At 40.3% G+C, this 16016-nt stretch overlaps 1 protein-coding gene across 1 annotated transcript in view; it reads right to left on the bottom strand.

Annotated features, from left to right (window-relative positions):
• LOC107144122 (protein WWC3-like) overlaps positions 1 to 16010 on the bottom strand; it is a 117809-nt gene extending 101799 nt beyond the window's left edge. The window contains exon 1 of the mRNA XM_015487957.1: positions 15761 to 16010. The gene's annotated coding sequence lies outside the window, so the exon portion shown is untranslated. The remainder of the gene's footprint in view (positions 1 to 15760) is intronic.
• Positions 16011 to 16016: the final 6 nt, after the last annotated feature.

Genomic DNA, 16016 nt, shown 5'->3' with positions numbered 1-16016 from the left:
CTTACCAGTGGTTAGAGATGTCTCTCAGCAGGAAGAATCCAGCCATATGATTTCTGGTGAGCCAATGCTTTAAGTTTGTGATTTTGAGGAGCAAGATCCACCCCAAAAATAGGTTTCAACCTATGATGTTCTAATTCTGTTCACTGTGGATCGTTATTACAGGTATTTCAGATATCAGGTATTAACAATATTGATTGAAATGGTGATACTGCTTTATTAAACAATTCTATCAGAGTGGAGTTAGTTATTTTGAGGGATCACTTCATATAATATTCCATAATATTCGTTTGTCCCTTCATTAACAAACTATGATGTAATTGACATATTTCTGTAGGACTTTCTTTCTCTTGTTTCTAAAGAGTTCATCCTCTGGTATTAGCTTTCCAGTAAGTATAAGACCTAACTGTTAAAAGAATCATGACCTAAGGGTCACAATTCTGTTTCACCTTTACTTTTGCAGGAAGTCATGTGAGGAAAAAAAGAGCTTATGAACATCAGTTTCTTCAAAACCCATTAATTAATAGGAAACTATAACTTTAGTGTAGGGCTGCCTCTTTTTAACTAGGGATTGAATCCAGAGATGTTCAGTTACTTAGCCACATTCCCAGCCCTTTTTATTTTTTATTTTGAGACAGGGTCTCATTAAATTGTTTAGGGCCTTGCTATGCTGCTGAGGCTTGCTTTGAACTTGTTATCCTCCTGCCTCAGCCTCCCAAGTTGCTGGGAATACAGGTGTATCATTGTGCCTGGCTGCCTTTCTGGTGAAGAAAAAACATTTCTTATACTTTCCAGCTTTGCAAACATTGTTGGCCAACCATTTCACAAAACCAACTCCAGTAACTCAGATGCTCGAGGTACCATTATGTCATTGGTTTGCTTCATGGAAAATTTCCTAATTTTCATTTATTTTAGAAGTTTGGAATATGCCAAATTCCTCTCCCAATGGGGGAGAGGTAAAGCAATTCAACACCAGTAAGACATAAAAAAAAAATTACAGAAAAGAAAAGAAAAACACCAGGCTGTGCTTCCCCCACCCCCCATGATATAATTGGTGAAGATCTCACCATTGAACTGAAAAACTAAGAAATCCAAGTCATCTGTGAGCCACCCATGGGCTTGGAGAGGGTTCTTCCACAAACTAATCTCACAGGTCATGAAGGTGGAAGGAACAGTTTAGCTCTTGTTCCCCGCCACCTGGTTGGGATTAAACCACGTGGTTTTAGAACTCCAAAAATGAGACAAAAGTAGCATTTGTCCCTGAAGTAAAATACTAAGGTGTTATTTTCACTGGTGCAGAAAAGGGATGATATATATACTCCATCCAATGAAAGAATGGCTAATGATCATTCCTAAATAGATTGAAAGTGATATTTTCTCTATTTTACATAATAAGAGAAAATTAGCCCATTTGAAAGAAATTCAGACTTTGGATTCCATCAAATATTTACTGAGCTGGCACTAGCTTGAGAGCTGAGACATTGACAATGACTCAGGAAAAATCAGTCACAGGTTTATGTAAAACTTCACAGCCATCGGTATGCTCAAAGAGCTGGGTGACAAATGGCATAACAAAAAGAATTCTACTAATAATTTTAGAAGCATAATAAATACATGTGTTCATATTTAAATATTGGAAGTAAGAAGTATGTCTAAATCTCCAAGGTAAAGCTGAGCACTGGGAAATTTTAAAACCAGAAGTTTTGGAGCTGGGCATGGTGGCACATGCCTGTAATCCCAAATATTCAGGAGGCTGACGCAGGAAATTTGAGAGTTTGAGGCCAGCCTGGGAAATTTAGAGGAACCCTGTCTGTCTCAAAGAAAAAGAAAAGAAAAATTTCATCTATCAGGAGCTGGGGGTGTAACTCACTGGTAGAGCACTTGCCTAGCATGAGCAGGGGCTTAGGTTCCATCCCCAGAACCAAAAAAAAGAAAAAAAAGATTGTTGGCTGCTGGTTCTGGCCACTGCAGTGGCACTTAAAATGCAAAAGTTACTCTGTCCTTCTCTTGCAACTGCATGTGAATCCAAGAAGCTATTCTTGGCAATCCTTGACATTTTTGTCAATATGCCATGTACACGGTGACATTTTGGAGGTTTATGATATGGACTGGGAAGGAGGAAAAGATTGGTTTATGGTGTCTCGCTTTTAATACTAAGATTGATAAGATAGCAATCTTGAGTTAACCTGGATCAGGTCCATCTCAGAATGATTTATCTGGAATGCCTTTTGAATCAGTATATCCATAGCAAATAAAATAGCACTGGAGTGATTTTGAAGAAAACTTTTAAGTGTTTTCCTATGGCATGGGGGTGATGTGACAAGCTCTGTAGAGTGGACCACTGTGAATTTGAGCCCTATCATTTTAGATTCTAAACCACTCCAGCTATCATCACTTTTAAAAATAATTTTAAAATATCAGTTTCTAAACACTATTACTTATACCATATGGACATTCTGAAAGCATACATAAATCTACTCTGAAGACTCCATCTCTAAGAACATAGCCTCATTGCTAAAACAAGAACATAATGCATGTATTGCACTGCATTTCTTATTCTATGGAATTCCTTACAGCCCCATCAGCAAAGTTGAGAAACAGTTCAGGAAAAAAAAAAAAAAACAAAAAACCAGCTCCTCTATGCTGATCTAAGCATTACAGCCTTGATATCCACTTTGGCAGGGCCCTTTATTTCCCAAGCTAGCAGGAATTCTGAAGAGACCCTCAAGAATTCTTAGGTCAATCATACAGGTGACAAAAACATGGGATCATGGCCTTAAGAAATCATGTCTATGTCTACAAGCATCCTTGCTGCTTCATCATTGGCCTAAGCCATCACTGACTGGCCATGCTGGCAGCCACCTTCTCCTAACCAATCTCCTTGCTTATCTTCTACCCTCCTAGTTCCCTACAGCAGTCAGAAGAATCCCAATATAAAGTCTTCCCAATAGAATGGCTCCCCATCTTGCTCAGAATCACAGTCAGAGTCTGCACGGGCCATTCAAGAGTCACCTCAACCCACTCACTCTCCTACTGGCCTCATCACTCTCAACTCTGCTTCTGTGGTTTTCTGCCTGAAAACATTTGCCTCCAGATAACTCAGATTCCCTCCTCACCCTCCTTCAGGCATCACCTCAAAATATTCCTCAATAGCCAGCTTTTCCCTGTTTCCCAAATGGCCACCTGTACCCCACCATACTCTCTGTCAACCTCACTAGCCAAAGTTTTTTTGCCCTAAAGGTACTGACATATTCATTATTGCTATTTGCTACCACTACACTACCCCATATGAACAAGAACTCTCCAGGAATAGCTCAGTGTTGGACCTTGGAGCAGGTTCTTGATCTCAGAACTATGGTCATTCTTTGTCACGAGAGGCCATCCTGTGCATGGTAGCCCCACCATAGGATGCTTAGCAGCATTCTTGGCTTCTAACCCACTAATGCCCTTAGCACACACTCTTCCCACCCATCACTAAGTTATGACAGCCAAAAATGTCTCCAGACATTGCCAAATGTCTTTAGGGGGCTAAATTATCCCTGGCTAAGGACCACTACTGTTTTAGTGGAATTTGTGAACCTTAGAGTATGTAGATCTTTTACAGCTTCAGGCACATGCTGCTAAAAAAAATACCTAAGCTAATGTTGAAATTAACTCTTTACTGTTAATTTCTTCCACTGCCTCTCTCTAACCTACTTCATCTACTTTCCCATCTCCCACCATGGGCCTATGAGCCTCATGAAAGCAAGTACTTCCTAGGCTGCCCCCACCTCCTTCCCTCTGTACTCTGTGGGTTTCCTTCTAAAACCCACAGGGCACAGATACTTGGGCAAACATCATTTCATTCCAAAAATAAGTTCACCTGTACATTTGTACATCTGAAAGTTGTTGACACAAACAATAAAAAACTGTCTCATACTTACTGTATGAGAGGGCCAAGAAGATGTAGCTGATGATTCTGACTTTCAATCAACTCCTATTCTTACTATCTGTTCAGTAGTGACTACTAGTTATAGAAACATTCATATGATAAGAACTTTTTTAGTCTCTAATATCACTAAGCACTACATCCAAGTTCCAGAACACAATGACATTCACACCCTATAAATCAATAATTTTGTACATATTCAGGGTATTTTCAGATTTATAACCAAGCTAATAAAACAATAATGAAAGTTTATGATATAAAAGTTTTGTTTTATTAACATGGTAAACAAACAAGCATGACATCGACCATGGATTAGCAGACTGCCTTCAGAACAAATCCAGCCTGCCTCCAGTCTTTGTAAATAAAGTTTTATTGCAACACAGCTAGCTCATTCATTTATGTTATTATCTATGCCTGCTTCTGCTCTACAAAGCAGAGGTGAGTAGTTTCCACAGAGCTTCTGTGGTCTGTAAATAAAAGATATTTACCCTCTGGACCTCCACAGAGTCTGATGGCTCTGCTTTAATCTGTTATCTCTACTTAGTAACATTTAATTTCCATCATCTTTACTTACCCAGCCACAAAATCAAGAGAATGCAAAGAACAGTCACAAGCAGGGAAGCAGGGAAGAACAATAGTTATCATGAACTCTGAGCACTTGTCTTTACACTGGCAAGCCTCCAGTGCCACCCAACTCCAAGGAAAATAAGGAAACAATTCAGAAGCCCAAGTGATATAATGGAGAAAGGAAATTTTGACAGGCTGAAGAGCAAAGACACTGGAGAAGAACAAGATTGAATGACTATGGAATACGAGCATAAAAACAATTAAACTGTTTTTTAACATGTGAGGTATCCCCCAAAAGCTCACATGTGAGAGCAATAAGGTTTGGAGGAGAAATGTTTGGGTTATGGCCTTAACCTAATCAGTGAATCAATCTCTGATGGGATTAACTGAGCGGGGGCTGGAGGCCAGTGGGGTGTGGCTGGAGTGGTTCACTGGGGGCATAGCTATGGGGTATATATTTTGTATCTGGAGAGTGCAGTGTCTGTCTGTCTCTCTCTCTCTCTCTCTCTCTCTCTCTCTCTCTCTCTCTCTCTCCCCTTTCTGATCATGATGTGAGCTGCTTCCCTCTGCCACACTCTTCCATCATGATGTTTTGCCTCACCTTGAGCCCAGAGGAATGGAGTCTGCCTTCTATGGACGAAGACCTCTGAAACTGTGAGCCCTTAAATAAACTTTTCCTTCTCTACATTTTTTTTGGTTGGATATTTTAGTCACAGCAGTAAAATAGGTGACTAAAACAAACTGTAAGTGCCTATTCTGTACTAGACATTGATGAAGTGCTTTGCCCTATTTACTGAATCCTCAAAACTGGCAAATACTCAGTCCCCATTTTATGGAAAAGGAAACTGAGGTTCAGAGAGCCCAGATAACCTGCCTTGGGACACATGACAAATGGAAAATGGAAAAAACAAGAGTCATAATCAATTCTGTTCATGTCTAAAATCATGGATACCCACACCTAGGCAGTCCATGCAGTTAGTGGTACATTCCAGGACATGTCAACCTTGATATTCACCTGTATGAATCCTAACCATCAAAAAAAATTACAAAAAGTATATAATACAATATTAAAGATATTCTTCCAAAAATTTATGAAAGAAAAGAATGTTGATACTTAAAGGCCCAAGGCCTTTATCCACAAAATTCACTTTACCCCAAATGCTACCAGGTAATCAGATACCACTTCAACTTTACTAAAACAAACAGAAGTATTGGTGAGTCACCTTATAAGCGAAATTGCTCTGAATGAAAAAGTTGCCTTGGTAAAAAACCAACTTATATTTTTAACCTAGTAATGATTACCAGGTTGTTACATGGTATTGTTCTCCCCTTACAGTTGGCAAAACTCCTAGGAAATGTTAACATGTGGCTTCTTGGCAGGTTTCCCTGACAATTGGATGGACATTTTGAGAAGCTTAAAAACCTTTTGCATGGTTAGAGACTGCCAAGTCTAATCTACATAGTCTAGTCTCTCCACCTACAAAGTCAAGGTAACCACTTGAATTTAAAAGTCAGTTCCCTTTAAAAAATTGTTTATAAACAACTTTATTAAGGTATAGTCTGCATACAGTAAGTCTCTCCCATTTCACATGTACAATTCAATGATTTTTTTAGTAAGCTTACTGAAGTTGCAATATATAGGACATTTCCATCACCCCAAGAAAGCCCTCAGGCCCACTTGAAGTCACCACCCCCTCTTATTCCCAGTCCCAGGCATCACAAATCCACTTTCCATTTCCATGGATTTGTTTTTTCTGGACACTTTGTAGAAATCAGATCATAAAATACAACAAAAATGTTGTCTTTACATCTGCTCTTTACACTTAGCATCATGTTTTGAGGGAACTGTATCTAGTGTCTGTACACCACAATTTAAAGGTGAGTTATTTGAGAGGCCAGGAAGAGCTGGGGAAAGCATGGAAGCTTCTCGGTGAATCACTGTGGGATGAATCTTCTTGATAAACCTGGGCAAGTGATAGTAAATATGGGAGAATGAATTCATTCCGCAATATTTACAGAGTGAGCACTATAGGTGGGCTTGCAGAGATTGGTAATTCTCCCGACATTATATGCAAGCTCCTGTACCTGGCCCCTTTTTTCCAAACACAGAATCCTTACGTCATATTTCTCAAGTTCCATGATTCCAAAATTCTTCAGAATCCCTGCACTCTGTCATGAGGCCTTAAAGCAAAGTTGTGAATGGTATAAAAGATCACCCACAAAAATATTGGGTTTAAGCCAGGCACAGTGGTACATACCTGTAATCTTAGTTTACTCAGGAGACTGAGGCAGAGGATCACAAGTTCAAGGCCAGCCCAGAAAACTTAGTGAGACCTTGTCTCAAAATACTTATTTAAAAAGACTGGGGATGTAACTCTGTGGTAGAGCACTTACATATCATTTATGAGGCCCTGGTTTCAATTCTCAGTACTGCAAAACAGATAGATAACAGATAGATAGAGATTTTCATAAGGTTGAATCATACAAATAATAATTTAGTTCTAAAAGCAACTGGCTCAGGAAAAAAAAACACATTAGTGAAAAACTAGTGAAATCCAAACATCTAGAGTTTGGTTAATAATAACATATCAAGATTAGCTTCCTGGTTTTGACAAATATTCTATGATGACTTGAAATGTTCACAATGGGAAAACTGCCCAATCTTTATAACTTTTCAGTAATTTTAAGAGTAGAGGATCTCACCCCATGGAGGATATTGGGCAGCATTTATTTAATATCATATTTTGTTATTACATTTTAGGGTGGGTTTTACTGGCATCTAGTAGGTTGAAGCCAAGAATGATGCTGAATATCCTACAATGCATGTGACAGTCCTTACCACAACAAAGAATGATCCAGCCCTAAATAGCTACAGTGCTTAAGATTTTACTAAGTCAATCATATAGTATTTATGCCTGCAATTGACTGAGGCAGGAGCACAGGACCTAGACCTGTCCAATGAACTGTGAAGGGAGGTGTGAGATAGATAGGGCTAGAGAAAAGGTCTTTGTCCCCATAGACCTATATGGAAGGAATTCCTGCTAATTGAGTCCTATCTCCGTGTAAACCTGGAGTTGGGCAACCATATTGCTACCACAGAACCAGGAAGGAGCTGGCTGAGAAGCCAAGAGTGGTTGAGTGGAAAGACCAAGTCCTTGATAAGGTAGATGAATGGATAAAATAAGCATTTGGAGAGGTCTGCCCTTAGCAACTTTTCTTATGTGAAAAATATAACAATACCTCCTTATCCTTTAAAGCCAGATGGACTGAAGTTTCTGCTTTTGCCACCAGCAAAAAGTACTCTCACTTATGTGTTTTCTACCCCTTGTGGCCCTGCAGTTTTTATCATTGGCACTGGTATTCTTATTGGGAGTGTAGGCTGCCACTGAGCAGATGTACTAAAACTTATTGAATATTCCTCTAATTTGACCATTTAGAGTGCCATGTGATATTTATGATTAAGTGCTATGATTATAATGCTGCTGAAGTGCAATTATTTTCTCTGTAGTTTTAATGTTTGCACAGCCAGTTTCCATCCTCATTCATTATCACATCAACATTCCTCCTGCCTCCTTTCCACTCTTTCCTGAGCCCCTTCCTCTTTAAAGAAAGAAGATGACTTTCTGGATGGAAATCCCATAGCTCCAGAAAGCAGCCTTTCAAGACGTGTTTGCTCTGCGTTTCTACATATTCTGAGCAAAGGCAGAAGCAATATTCTCATTCCTTCCATGGAAGGAACACCCAAATGGCTTGGGCATCTTGAGCAGTTGATATCATGTGTAGGTGCATATGCACACACATATGCCTATATATTCAAAAGGTCAGGTTAGCTCCCTGGGTTGCTGCAATAAAGTGTGAACAGATTCATTTTCTTCTGTTTCACTGCATATATATATATATATACACATACATACACACACACACATACACACACACACACACACTTGAAAGACTATAAATACCTCTTGATTGACAGAATTCAGCAATATACATACTAATATACACTCCCAAAGTTTAATATGCTGATTTGTTTTTTCATATAAACACATTTAATGTCTGTTTTTCATGGAAACACAGAAATCAGGCCTCTGTGTTTTACCCATTATTACATAGTATCTCAGGAACTGTCAATCTGCTTGAAACAAATTCAGCTGCCAAAAATGAAACATTGTAACTGGGGAATATTTCCCCCTTAGAAGGCATTTGACAATCTGGAGGATTGTTTTTTTTTGTTTTTTGTTTTATTTTAATTTTTGTTTTGTTGTTTGTAAGGGGGATTGAACCCAGGGGCACTTTACTTACCACTGAGATACATCTCTAGTCCTTTTTATTTTCTTATTTTGAGACAGGGTGTTGTTAAGTTGTTTAGGGCCTTGCTAAGTTGCTGAGACTGGTCTCAAACTTGTGATGCTCCTGCCTCAACCTCCCAAGTCACAGGGATTACAGGCCTGTGCTACCACACCCAACTGGAGGTATTTTTGATTGTCAAAATTTGTAAAGTCTGGAAGGTTTGCTACTGGCATCTACATCTAGTGAGTAGAGGCCACAGATGCTGCCAAACATCCTATGCTACACAGGACAGCCCACACAACAAAGAATTATACTGTCTCAAATATCAAGAGTACTAAAGTTAAGAAATCTTGGTCCAAAGTAACTTTCATGGTTTGGATAACTTTTAGGACACTACCTATCATCCAGTAACTTGAGGGATTCAACATGTTTCTCTTAGTCTCCAAGTTATTGAGGACATAAAATAATAACAAAAAAATGAAAGCTTCCAAGTATGGTTAAAAAGAAGGCTGTCAGATTGGCCCAGTGTGCCTCAGTTCCTCCTAAGGTGGTAGCAAGATTCTTAACATCCCTCCTGATTTCAATGGAATTAGTTCAAGTACTACCTAAATCTTCTGCACTTCCCTGTCTTTTCTAGCCCTAGCTCCTGATCCCTCTGGTTCATTCCCATTACTATCTGAGAAAACCTTCAATTGTCTCCAATTCAATTGTCTATTCTTTGAAATCCAGCCTACCCACCATGCCATACTTAACTAGTTCATCAGGTATGACTTGGTGCAATATAATTGATGTGAGTCCACAACATGAAACTCCATACTAGAAACAAGGACCTACTAAGGAGACTGTGAGGAACCAGGAGGAGAAATGGCTTTAAAATACTTAGCACAGTACTTTCATAGGCATGTGATAAATGTCAGCTCTTGAGGCTATTATCAAAGACACTAAGCTGACCAGATGCTTTCATTCTTTCTAGGAAGGATGCTGTGACAAACTGCCACAAACCAAGGGGTTTCAAACAACACAAATTTATTATATTACAGTTCTGGAGATCAGAAATCCAATATCAGTTTCACTTGGCTAAAGTCAAAGTATCAGCAGGGCTACCTCGCATCTGCAGACTAAAGGGGAGAATTAATTCATTTGCCTTTTCCAGCGTTTAGGGGATGCCTGCATTCCTTGACTCATGACCATGTGACTCCAACCTCTGCTTCTATTGTCACCTCTCAATCTCTGACTCTGACCCTCACCCTCCTTCTTCCCTCCACCAAGACCCCCTGTGATGATACTGGCACTGAACCTGCACATATAATTCAGATTATCTCCATAACTCAGTATCCTTAACTTAATCACATTTGCAAAGGCTGTTTTGCCATGGAAGGTAATTTATTAACAGCTTTTGGAGATTAAGACATTGACATCTTTAAGGAGTCATCATACCACAGGGGGGATTAAATATCAATCAGCAAAAAAGATAAAAATAACCAGTGTGTCTAGCACGATGCAAGGGGCACACAGTTACCTAACTAGGGGAGGGTAAAGTACATATTGACTCCAGGGCTCAACTCTGGAGGCATACAGATGTTGCCCCTCATTAGCATGGGAATGAGATCAAAAAGTTAAGTTTCATCATGTATCCACCTATACCTCACATAGCCATTATGGGTTTTTGATGAAAACATCCATGCAAATGCCTAAAGTGTTTAGCACACAATTAGCACTCAACATGTATCCACCATATTCAGAAAGCCAGAGGCTGGGGTGTAGCGCAATGGTAGAGCACTTTTATAGCATGCACACAGCCCTGGGTTCAATCCCCAGAAACACAATAGATAAACAAATAAATAAATAAGATGCACAGAGCCAAGGGATCCCAGCAGAGAAAAATCCATGGGTGGGGACCACTCACTACTAAAGTCCCAGCCCTGGAAGAAGGCCCAAGACCAAGAGGCTATGCAACAAACCATTGTTGAATGAATGAACAAGCAGATGATCAGAGGTAGAATGCTTGAAAATGGGTGGGGATTGGGTAGTTGGGTAGTATAGTAGAAGGAGCACTGGATGGGGATCAGAAGACCCCCAGCTCAAATCCTTGTCCTTCTAACTTCAAACGGAACACAACACTTGGCTACGCTCTCAAGTGCAAAAAGAAGAGCTTGAACAAAATGTTCCTAGCTTTTCCGGCCCCAAAGCTGTGGGAGTTTAAACTATGCATGCTCTGGCTAGAGTCTTCTGTCCCTCACATGAAAACTTGGTCAGTTTTCACATGAAAATTCAGGGAATCAACTCAATTATTCTGAACACACCCAGCACTGCCTCAACTCCAGCATTTTTTCTTATTTTCCCCTTATCTTGCCTGGCACTATAAAGGGACAAGAAGCTCTCACCCCAGGAGACCAATGGACAGGAATAAATGCCACCCAAGCACAAGTGAGCTCTCCCTCCTTTTCTGGGAAGAGATTACCAAGTGAGGAATTTAATTAATCTTGGGATGCCCTGTGATCATTAGTCTCTTCATTTTTATGTCTATCTACCAACCAACTTCATCTCCACAACATCCCAGAACAAAGGAAGTTAAGACTCTCCATAAATATTTATTCACTTTATTAAATTTAAATGGGGTAACTGAGCTCAGTAGAATTTAATTTTACTTTTATTCCATCAGATTAATTTTATTAAATTTATTGGAAAGGCAGCCAACACTATCAAAAGAACCTGGGCTAAAAGTCTAAAAGGCCACCTCAGACTTAACAGGTGACCTTGAACATGTCACTTGACACATGGGCTCCTGAAGTAGAACCTACCATAAAAAGTGATAAGACAACATTTTAATTTCCCAAATCAGAATCAAAGCAAAGAGAAGGAAACTAAGAGATTTTCAAACATCCGGGGGTTATATTTAGAAATTAATGACTTTTCCAGTTACTTGTCTTGGTGGTGGTGGGGGGGGTGTAAGAATGATATTAGACCAAAAAGTGATGGTTGACAATCTAAATGGAAGAAAGAGAAGATTCTTCCAGGGTTGATCCCTGCTGGCCTTAAAAGCCAGACATTCACTCATGTTCATGCAAACACTATGATGAAAAATGGAGGGCTGGGGATGTGGCTCAAGCGGTAGCGCACTCGCCTGGCATGCGTGCGGCCCGGGTTCGATCCTCAGCACCACATACAAACAAAGATGTTGTGTCCGCCGAAAAACTAAAAAATAAATAAAATTCTCTCTCTCTCTCTCTCTCTCTCTCTGTCTCTCTCTCTCTCTCTTTCAAAAAAAAAGAAAAATGGAGAAATTATTAGTTGTTTATTAGAAAGCTCAACCTGGACAATATTTAGAATCCAGAAATAGACTCTATAGGGGTAAATATAGACAAGTTCCTATTAATTAATTCTAAATAAAGATTTCAAGAACTAACAATGTTATCTGGCTCTGTTATATGGGGCTCCAGCCTGGCAAATTCTGGAGCCTTGTACTGTTTTTCTCCTTAGAGCAAAAGACTGAAGATGAATACTCTCGTACCTTAGGCATATAATAAATTTTGTGTGTTCTTTTTCCTGTTTTTTTTAAAAAGCAAAAGCCTGTTCAGAGGACTTTTAATATATCACAAAATGCTTCCATGAGATACAGGCCAAATCCTGTGCAATGAACAAATGGTTCCCCAAAAAAAGCTCATGCCATGATATAATTTTGGTCTTCCACCACATCTTAATTATTTACACTCTGCTTTGATCTCAAATGTGACTTCTCCTACCATTCTTAAGATGCCCAGAGCTGGCATTTCCAGTATTGTACAACTCCAGCTGAGCTACAGGAAGCAAAACATTCAGTCTCAACAACTCAGGTCCTTCTACAGAATAATATCAAAAGAAACCTGCAGGAAGCATATATATACACACAACTATTAAAGGGACTGAATTTTTACAAAGGTACAAAACTTTTCTTCCCATATTTTCTGCCAGATGGTAAATACCTTTTAATAAGGTGATCATTGTACTGAGTTAACATATGCCAAATATATGTGTGTCACTAATGTAAACCACCTAAGACTTATGCAAAGAAAATGCCAGCCACAGAAATAGTGAATTAACTTTGTAACAAAAATTTTGGAGACAATTCGCAGTAAACTCACTATAAAAATTATATTCATAATATTGGTCTATAAAATAATAAATTTAAACCTAAGATTAATAATAAAATAAAAAAATCTGTTTATAAAATACTGAGACTTTGATACACTTGTAGTCACATCTGAAAAGATGTTTCCTTAGGCTTGCATTCTCTTTGTTGTAATTTAAAAAAATAGAGCTATGATAATTCACCAATATTCCAAGGTGGCAACATCAAATGTTGTTAAACAGAACACTGAATGAAATTACTATAATACTCTAGAAGGAATTGCATTTACATCTCTTGGCCCTTAGTTTTGCTAACAGCAGCATATTTCATGCTATTATAGGTTTTACTAAATTATATATGAAATAAATGTTTAAAGTCAACAATTTTCACCTAACTTACTGCATTCATTTACTTCTCCATAATTTCATTTTCTTTAGAAACCTTTTATTTATTTGTCGCTCTCCTTTCAACTTTCCATTTGGAAACTGGTAAAAGTTCTCATTTCTTGAACACCATTTTCCAGGCATGTGAAGTAAACACAACACAAAAAGGGTTTTAGCTGTCAGATGCACATGGAGAAAACATTGCATTCTGACATACAGTCCCATCCATATAATAAAAGTTAATTACAACTTTAAAGGATTACCAGTCACCTATAAAAATCGACAACGTTGTGTTTTGAAAGAGGAAGAAGAATGACTATTACACCCTTCAGCACACTCTACGGAGATGTTTGTGGCTTGCTCAACATTCCATACATATTTCGGGCAAGGTATTATGGGAGCTGAAGTTCAAGCTGTCCCGGCTGAATTTTCACTCACTATAAAAACAATGTCTCATAAAAGTATATGTATGTTTTTACTTTACCAAAAAAAAAAAAAGTAGAATATCCACTTTAGTTCACTCAATCAACACTTAGCATTAGAAACAGGACTTTTAAAGAACCTACAAAATAAGTGATGTCTGAAAAGGGTAAAAAATGTTATTCAGTAACAAACAGACTTCTGAAAAAAAAGGAACATAGGAGATGTGTATGAAACATATAGAAACAAAGATCCTACAAGCTGGTCTGCATACCTATGTTACAGGTTACATCACTGAAACAAAAATTCTTACATTTATATCTTTCATCATGAGTCCCAATTCCAGTACAACCACAACTGTTTTATATTACCCTCATAAAATGAGCCTTAGCCTTTTCTAAGCAAAACACTATTTTTAACTGGTTCATTTTCCAGTTGTTTGGGCTTTTAACAGACATAAGTACAAAAGGGCACCACATTCCAAGCAGTTCTACCAATTCCTGAACCATCTAAGGTTTGATCAAACAGACGTGGTTCTAACATTTGGTTGAAATTATAATATGATGTCACCTGATTTTCAAAATAATCAAGCATCCTTTTAACCCATAAAATTGTGCCAGGATTTATGTAAGTTTCTGAGTCTAGAAGCCTGCAATGTTCAGAGAGAATATTGGGGAACCTCCATCCTTTTGTTTTGTTGTTCTCCATCTGAACCCAGAGAAATCTTCAAACAAGTCAGCAGCTTCCCTCCTTACAAGTTTATTTTCAAATGCCAGTGCCATGCAGGCTGCCTTTCCTGTGTAGGTGGGAGGAAGCAGGCACAATGTCACCACACTGGGCCTTTTCAGTCTTGAAATCACTAGGAAGCCTGCAGTATTTCCTTTTTGGCACTCACGCCAGGGTGGAGAGAAGTTGCTCTAGAGAGGACAAGATATCAGATAACCAGTGGAAACACTTGGTTTCAACCACAAAAAATACATCTCTCCAAAAGCATATGAACCATTGGAATCAAACAAAAGTCAAGGAAAATCTTCATTACATGAAATTAATTAAATAAAATCTGGTAGTGCTTTTAGAAGAATCTGTTTTTACTTGATCAGATTTATTTACATGAATAATAAGACAATTTTGTGCCCTATGCATATCTTGCACAAAAAGGAAACTTAAACTCATGTTTTTCACTTATTCCAAAAGCATATGGGACTAATCATATTCCATTCGGGCTGCAGTACACAAGGCTATTTCAAACAGAAGTTAACTCACTTGATTTTTAAGGCGCTAGAGAAACCAACAGTTAGGGAACAATTTCTCCCAACTCCAAAAGGATTGGGAATCCCTGAAGTGCCCGTCTGGCATCAGGCTTTGGATGGAAACCAGGCTGAGTCCGCCAGGCAAGGAACCCACACCCCGAAGCTGGGGCTCACGTTTGTGATACAAGGTGACAGCTCATCTTGCCTGAGCCCGTGCGATGGGCCGAAGAGGCCCGGGAAAGGGATGGGCGAGGCTACCACAGAAAAAGGAAAAGAGGGCCATCCGTCAGCCCCGGGAGAGGAAATTCCAGGGGCCCAACTCCCAGGCCCCGGACAGCGGGTGACGTGAGGGAACCGAATCAGTGTCCGCTCCGCGACACGGGGCCGGCGGGGAGGAGACCGGGACTCTGCGCTCCAGAGACTCAAGGCCCTGAGAGCGGACACCTACATCCTCGTCCAGAGCCCTGGGATGGGGTACTGGGGAGATGGATATTCGCCCCAACCCTGGGACGTACAAACTTCGCCCAAACCCAAAGGCCTCCTGGCGTTTTCGGTCTTCTCCCTGGGCCTAAGGGATTGTAACGCCGTGATCATAGCTGGACTGCAGGGCTCCGGTCCATTATCAGCCCTGAGAGTGAAGGCACCCACATCATAGCACCCATGCTGGCCTTGTAGCCACGGGACAGGGGTACCCTGCTCTTTGCTCCCGCCAGCGGGCTCTCGGTGGCCCTGCACTGAGCTAGGCATGTTGCCAGTGCATCCCCCCCGGCAGCACCGGCCAGTGGCCCCCCAGGCTAAGGTCCCGCGGCCCCCTTACCGGTCGCGAGGGTCGATCCACGACGTCTGGCGCGTGTTGTGGTCGATGTAGAAGACACGACCGTCGTAGTCGCGAGCCTCCTCCCAGCCGGCGGGCAGTGGCAGCTCGGCGCTCTCTCGGGCACGCGTCGACTGCGGCGCGGCGGGCACCGTAGGTGCGGGGACTGCGGCCGGGGGTGCCGACGGCGGCGGCTCACGCTGGGACTGCGTGGACGCCGGCGGCTCCCGCGGGGCCTCCCGCGACTGTCCTCGCCGTC

This window comes from Marmota marmota, unplaced genomic scaffold (genome assembly GCF_001458135.2).
Source record: "Marmota marmota marmota unplaced genomic scaffold, marMar, whole genome shotgun sequence".
NCBI lineage: Eukaryota > Metazoa > Chordata > Mammalia > Rodentia > Sciuridae > Marmota > Marmota marmota.
The sequence above is the reverse complement of the archived record's forward strand: the minus strand, read 5'-3'. Positions and strand labels throughout refer to the sequence as shown.